This window comes from Mus caroli, chromosome X (genome assembly GCF_900094665.2).
Source record: "Mus caroli chromosome X, CAROLI_EIJ_v1.1, whole genome shotgun sequence".
NCBI lineage: Eukaryota > Metazoa > Chordata > Mammalia > Rodentia > Muridae > Mus > Mus caroli.
Genome location: NC_034589.1, coordinates 104,933,602 through 104,940,172, shown reverse-complemented (window position 1 = coordinate 104,940,172; position 6,571 = coordinate 104,933,602). Strand labels below are relative to the sequence as shown.

At 38.4% G+C, this 6,571-nt stretch overlaps 1 protein-coding gene across 2 annotated transcripts in view; it reads left to right on the top strand.

Annotated features, from left to right (window-relative positions):
* The first annotated feature begins 6,370 nt into the window (after nucleotides 1-6,370).
* Nucleotides 6,371-6,571, top strand: part of Rps6ka6 (ribosomal protein S6 kinase A6) — a 140,460-nt gene continuing 140,259 nt past the window's right edge. For both annotated transcript variants that reach the window (XM_021153084.2, XM_029473708.1), the window contains exon 1: nucleotides 6,371-6,511. The gene's annotated coding sequence lies outside the window, so the exon portion shown is untranslated. The remainder of the gene's footprint in view (nucleotides 6,512-6,571) is intronic.

Here is a 6,571-nt window from a genome sequence, read left to right as displayed (position 1 = left end):
TGGTATATTGTCTTTATAAACAGTAGAAATAAATTATTTGGTTTAGCAAGTATAATAAAAATAGCCACATATGCAACTTGCCCGGGTGCCTCTCGGAGACTTGGAAGGTCACCTGTGCGAGTCTGGACCCCTGAAGTTTCACGTGGCTCCTCCGGGCGGATCAAACACGTGGACTCTGAGAGCAGTCTCTGAGAGCAGTCTGTACTAGGGATCCTATAGTTTCTCTCCTATCCTGTAAGTCTATACAGCCTTCATTGCTCTAGTTAGAACCAGACCTGGGGATATAGAATATATAGGCGAAGCTGTGTGTTTAGTTGGAATAGTAAAGGACCTGGATGACTTTTCTAACGCCCGATTCTTCCATAGAAGCCACAAAGCAAAAGCCACTGAACAAAGAGAAGTAGAAGGAAAGGAAGGTAGATAAGGCAGTGCCGTAGATGTATTCTATTTGAGAGTGAACTATTAGCAATGTGACAATCTAACAAAACTGTACTATCAACATTTGTAAACTTTAGCTCTGCCTAAATCATATTTTTCTGCCTTTATAAAATTGAAATTGTGTGTTCTTCTGAAACAGCTGCTGTTACAAATCTGTTGTGGTTTTCAGGAATAATTCTAAACGTTAGGGTACAAACTCGATTCTTTTTTAACAGATTGTTAGTATTTAGAAGTTACTCACAGGAAATACAAAATAACAGGGAACAACATCATTTCACTTGATCTGAAAGCCACAAAGAGCTCAAGGGGGAAAGAAATGATGAGAATTTCAGTAGCTTGGTAAAAACATAATGGGACTTTCGTATAGAATAAGATTCTATCTGCTTGGAGGATACAGGCTGACAGACCTGAGACGCCAGTCATTTAAAGGAACAGTGTTTCTCACCGGGAAGTCTGGCTGGAGATAGGTAGCTGGACTTGCTGACATACCCTCAAGGCACACCGGAGCACATAGTTTGTTCCAAAGATTCTCAAACAGAGAAGTCACTTAGAATAGTTGTATTAAAAAGCCCAACTAACAAGATTCACTAGTGGGATTCGAATGTATACTGGTGGGATGCCCTCACTTGCGGCATACATTTTAAATGAATGTCTTCGGTGATTTTCCTGTGAGTGAGTTTTAGACAATGGTTTGAAAGCTTCTAATTTAGGCTATTGACTACTCTAGGATGGGCCTGGGGACCAAAGAGCTACATGGTGTTAAGGCAGTTTAACCCGTTGATTAGGTGTTAACCCTGGAGCTACACTGGCCTGCGTTCCAGGCCTGTATCACTTCCTGCATCACTACCTCTCTGCTCCACTTTCCTTATCTTCTTAATGGGAAGAAAGGTTTGGGAGTTTTCCTTACTCAGAAGTCGCTGTGATCTCAGTAGCCGCAGAGGTCTCCGTGAAGCTCGGGAGAGAGCAGGCAGAGCATTTATCTTAGAGCCTCACAAAGGTAATATTTTTCTTGTTCTTTCTTGTTGCTGTTGTTATAATTATTTACTCTTTACTTTGCTGGTAGGCTGATTATAATACAGGTAAAATGAGAGCGCAAAGAGCTTCCCTATACTGTCTTCTTGTGATCTCAGAAAGCTGGTGTAGTTGGAATAAAATGCCGAATTTGTTTTATTACTGATTTTGATGTATGGTATCATGTAGCAGAGGCTACACCAGCCACTGTACCCTAGTACAGACGCTGGACTAGAATTGATCCTTCTGCCTCCACGGAGCACGTGTTGGAATTACAGGCATTTGTTCACATTCCTCACTCCGTATCAATTTCTTAGTTTTAAATCCCGGGACTTGGAATCCCAGGAGGAGAAAAGATTAACAAGCATTTAGATCCAGCCTGGGCTACAGATTGAAAACTGTCTCAATAACAAACAAACAAACAAAACAAAACCCCGCGGAAACAACAATGCACTCGTACGGCATGGTAGAAGTACATGCCTGTAATTCTGGAACTTGATTCAAAGCTAGAATTGACTACACAGTTTCGGACCATCCAGGGCTACGTCCCTCTCTCTTTTTGTACAGTTCTGAAAAGCAAAAGATTTTTAAGTAGATTTTTAAGTTGTTAATTTTATTTTGAAGTTACAATTGTTAGCTTCCTTTCAGATCACTGACAAGATCAGAGATAAATTTGTAGAAGTAACAGGTTTATTGCTTTGCTCGGTTCTTTTTTTTTTTTTTTAAATAAATTGGATATTTTATATATTTACATTTCAAGTGTTCAAACCAGGAGGTTCGTGGTTTCCCACTGCCCCGCCTCCCGAGACTCCCTATCCCATCCCCCCTCCCCCTGCTCCCATGAGGGTGCTCCCCACCTACCCACCTATTCCCGCCTCACTGCCCACGAATTCCTCTACAGGGGGGAATCGAGCTCAGTTGTTTCAGGTACGAAATCTAACCTCAGTTTGAGAGAGCAGTGACATGTTAGCAGATATTGATACTCTTTTATAGTCTCAAAGCCTATTTGTTGACATATACATTCCGCCGGCCTGGTTTATTGTCACTATGGCCTGAATCAGGACAGTGAAAAGCTTGTGCTGTACAAATCCATCTGACAACTATGTCAGTTATAACAGGAACTGCAATTCCCAAATCTCAGGGGAAGTCACGCCTTGGTGGAATGTCTAAAGCAAGGAGAAAGACACAGACAGGCTTGGGTTGCCTAGCAAAATAGCAATTTGAACAGTGACTCACACATGATAGCAAGGGATGGGGAAAATGAAAATCACTGGTGTGTTTTCTTATGTTTAGAGTTCCATTTAAAGGGAAACAATTTAAAAACAAATGAAGTGGCTGAGTGTAAGCCCCCTTGACTTTCTTTTTTTAAAGAATTATTTATTTTATGTATATGAATGGTCTATCTGTGTGTACACTTGCACGTCAGAAGAGGACATCAGTTCCCATTATAGAGAGTTGTGAGCCACCATGTGGTTGCTGGGAATTGAACATAAGACATCTGGAAGAGCAGCCTGTTCTCTTAACCGCAGAGCCATCTCACTAGCGCCCCCTTTCGACCTACCTTTCTTCCTTCCTTTCTCTTTCTCTCTCTCTCTTTCTCTTCCTTTTTTAAATTAGATATTTTATGTATTTACATTTTAAATGTTATCTCCTTTCTGGGTTTTCCCTCCGAAAGCTCCCTATCCCATCTCCCCTCCCCCTGCTTCTATGAGGGTGCTCTGCCACCCACCCACCCACCCACTCCTGCCTCACCGCCCTGGCATTTCGCTACACTGGGGCATAGAACCTTCACAGAACCAAGGGCCTCTCCTCCCATTGATGTCTGACAAGGCCATCCTCTGCTACATATGCGGCTGGAGCCATGGGTTCCTCCATTGCTTTCCTTAGAGGAATTAGAAACAAGAATCATTACTTTTTGATGTCTCAGATGTAAATATGCTAGCTAACCTTTGGGAAAATATTAGATGAGAAAATGTTATACTTATGGGCTGGAGAGATGGCTTAGCGTGTAAGAGCCCTGACTGCTCTTCCGAAGATCCTGAGTTCAATTCCCAGCAATCACGTGGTGGCTCACAGCCACCCGTGATGAGATCTGACGCCCTCTTCTGGTGCATCTGGAGACAGCTACAGTGTACTTACATATAATAATAAATAAATAAATCTTTAAAAATTTGAAAAAAAAAAAGTTGGAACCGGGCATGGTGGCGCATGCCTTTAATCCCAGCACTTGGGAGGCAGAGGCAGATGGATTTCTGAGTTCGAGGCCAGCCTGGTCTACAAAGTGAGTTCCAGGATAGCCAGGACTATACAGAGAAACCCTGTCTCGAAAAATCAAAAAAAAAAAAAAAAAAAAATTAAAAAAAAAAAAAAAAAAAAAAAAAAAAAAAGTTATACTTAGGTACTTCTGTATTCCATGAGAACCTACCTTGAGAGTAAAGATTACCTGAATGGTGTCATTTGAAAGGATTAGGAAGGTCCCATATTTTAATCACTGACAGCTCTATAAATTAAACTGAGCTTGGTAGCTTTTACCTGCAATTCCAGCACTCAGGAGGCTGAGGCAGGTGGACTATCCTCAGTTCAAAACCACCCTGGCATGCAGTGAGTTCTAGGCTATCATAAGCTAATATATATTATATATAGCATATAATATATATGTTCTAGGCCACTATAAGGCCACTGTTGTCTTTCTATATATACTTATATATAATGTATAAATATTCTTATATATTATATTATATATAATTTATATATAAGAATAGATAAATTATATATAAATATAGTATATAAACATGTATAATATATGAATCATATATAAATTATACATAAAACATATATTTATTATATATTATATAGTTATATTAATATATAAATAAATGTTTATTATATATTTATTATATTATCATATTATTATTTATATATTATAAGTATAACATATGTAATGTATATAAATATTTAAATTGTATATATTTATATTATTCACTATATAACATATCATATAATATATATATTATGTATGTCAATGTTTATATATAATTTCTATCTATCTATCTAAGAACAATTAATTTTAAAAATCTATCTAGGAGTTGGATATTTAATGTAAAGAAAAGCAAAACTGTCTTATGGAGTACAAGAATTGCACCCTGGTAAAAACCCCCTGCCCAAGTAGTGGCTTATGTAGTTGAGATGCACAGAGAGCTTTTCCTCTCTTTCTTACTTACAGCTTTCATTTCACTCTATGCTTTACTAAATGTTCAGAAGGGAGGTAGAAATTCCACCACGAAGGGCTGGGGACATAACCTAGAACTTATAGTGTTTGCCTAACATGTACAAGGCCCCCAGTTTGATCTCTGGCATTGTAATTAAAAAAAAAAAAAGGATGGAGGAGAGAATATTAGCAGCATTCAAGAAAAATGATAATCATAATTTTATTCAAAAGTAGATATAATTTCTATATCTTTTCCACATAATTCCCTTGCTCTGTTTTGCTAACCCCATTGCCGCCAGTAGAGGTTTCTAGAATATCTACCTTAACTAGTTTGTTGTTATACTGTTTCTCAATATATGAATTAAAGATTCTTTATTATCCTACAGGTATCAGAACTTTTATATAGATGAAGAAAAAAATCACAGTGCCTGTTAGTTGCCAATGTCCTAGGAATTCAACTTTCCTAGTTGCTAAAGGTATCTTGTTGGGGAGCAAAAAAAATTGAAGCAAAAATAATCCTAGAATGTAAGCGCCTGAAAGAGTGCGCGTGTGTGTGTGTGTGTGTGTGTGTGTGTGTGTGTGTGTGTGTGCGCACACACACACACACACACACACATGCACACACACACTTTATAATGACATTATTTCTTGTGAGATCACTGTTATATAATGACCAAGAAATTTCTTTCTGACTTTAGTGGATTTTTGAAACATTATCAGGCTGAAGCTTTGTGAGCTCTTCCTTTCTTTGACTGGGGGTTCAGATAGAGCTAGTGCTGCTCATTTGCCACAAAATAGTTGAGACTGAAAAACTGTACACATTCTTTCTAGTTATTGGTCTCTATGTATAGGTATCTAGTGTCTGTGAGAGTACAGTTTCTTTACTAATTCCAACTCAATGGGTGATTTATTGGAATTTTATCAGCAGAGAGAACAGGCAACAAGTTATTACCAGGTCCTTTCTTTGCCTCCCATTTCAAATCACAGTGCTTGTTACCTGCCAAGGTCCTAGGAATTCAACTTTTTTAGATGCTAAATGTTCTTTGTTGGGGAGCAAAGAAATTTTTCGACAAAAAAAAAAAAATACCCTCCTACTCTGTAACCCTGCAAAGGACTGAAGATATTATCTCATCAATCTCCCTTATTTTATCAACAAAAATACTGAACTCTAGAGAACTCATACCGAGTTATTAAAGAAATTGGTTTTCACAGACTTTTCTCCTTCCACCTCATCTTCCTGTCCCCAAGCATCTTCCATTAATTGTTCCTTTTTCCGGAACACTCTCCAGAAACCCAAGTGGCTACCTCAAGAGCTCAAGGCCTTCCTACCAAAAGGACTCTGTCCCTAGCATTTTTCTCAATGTCATCTTCCTCTCCTTGTTTTCTTCCCCCCAAATAAGAATCTAAATTCCCTGGCATTTATTCCACGCTTTCAGAACTTTTCTTGCAAGAAAACCTACTAAAACTCATCTGTGAAACTATTTAATGTTAATGGTGTGAACTGGTTAATGTGTTACTGCTTCCAGGAATGATATTTGCATTTTAACAGAGGCTGAGAATTTTAGATAGCCTAGTAAGGAGTATAATTCTGGGTGGGATGTCCCTTTGTCCTAAAGTCACAAGATAGAGCTCTTCATTGTACCTCAGGCTAACACTGTCACCCAGAGGGATTTGTCTGTCTGGTAAATTAGTATATAGCTGTAAGCAAAAAGCTTTGGATGCTTTTTTTTTTTTTTTTTAAGCACCACCTCTTTAAAAGCATTCTAAAGCGAAAGCCCTCCTGAAACGGGCTCAGCACTTCATGAAGAGAGTCACTTGGATGAGCACCAAGATCTCCAGTGGATCCTGTTGCAGGTTAGACACCAAGTCAAACTAAATTTTTTTCTTTATATGACAAATGACATAAACTAAAAA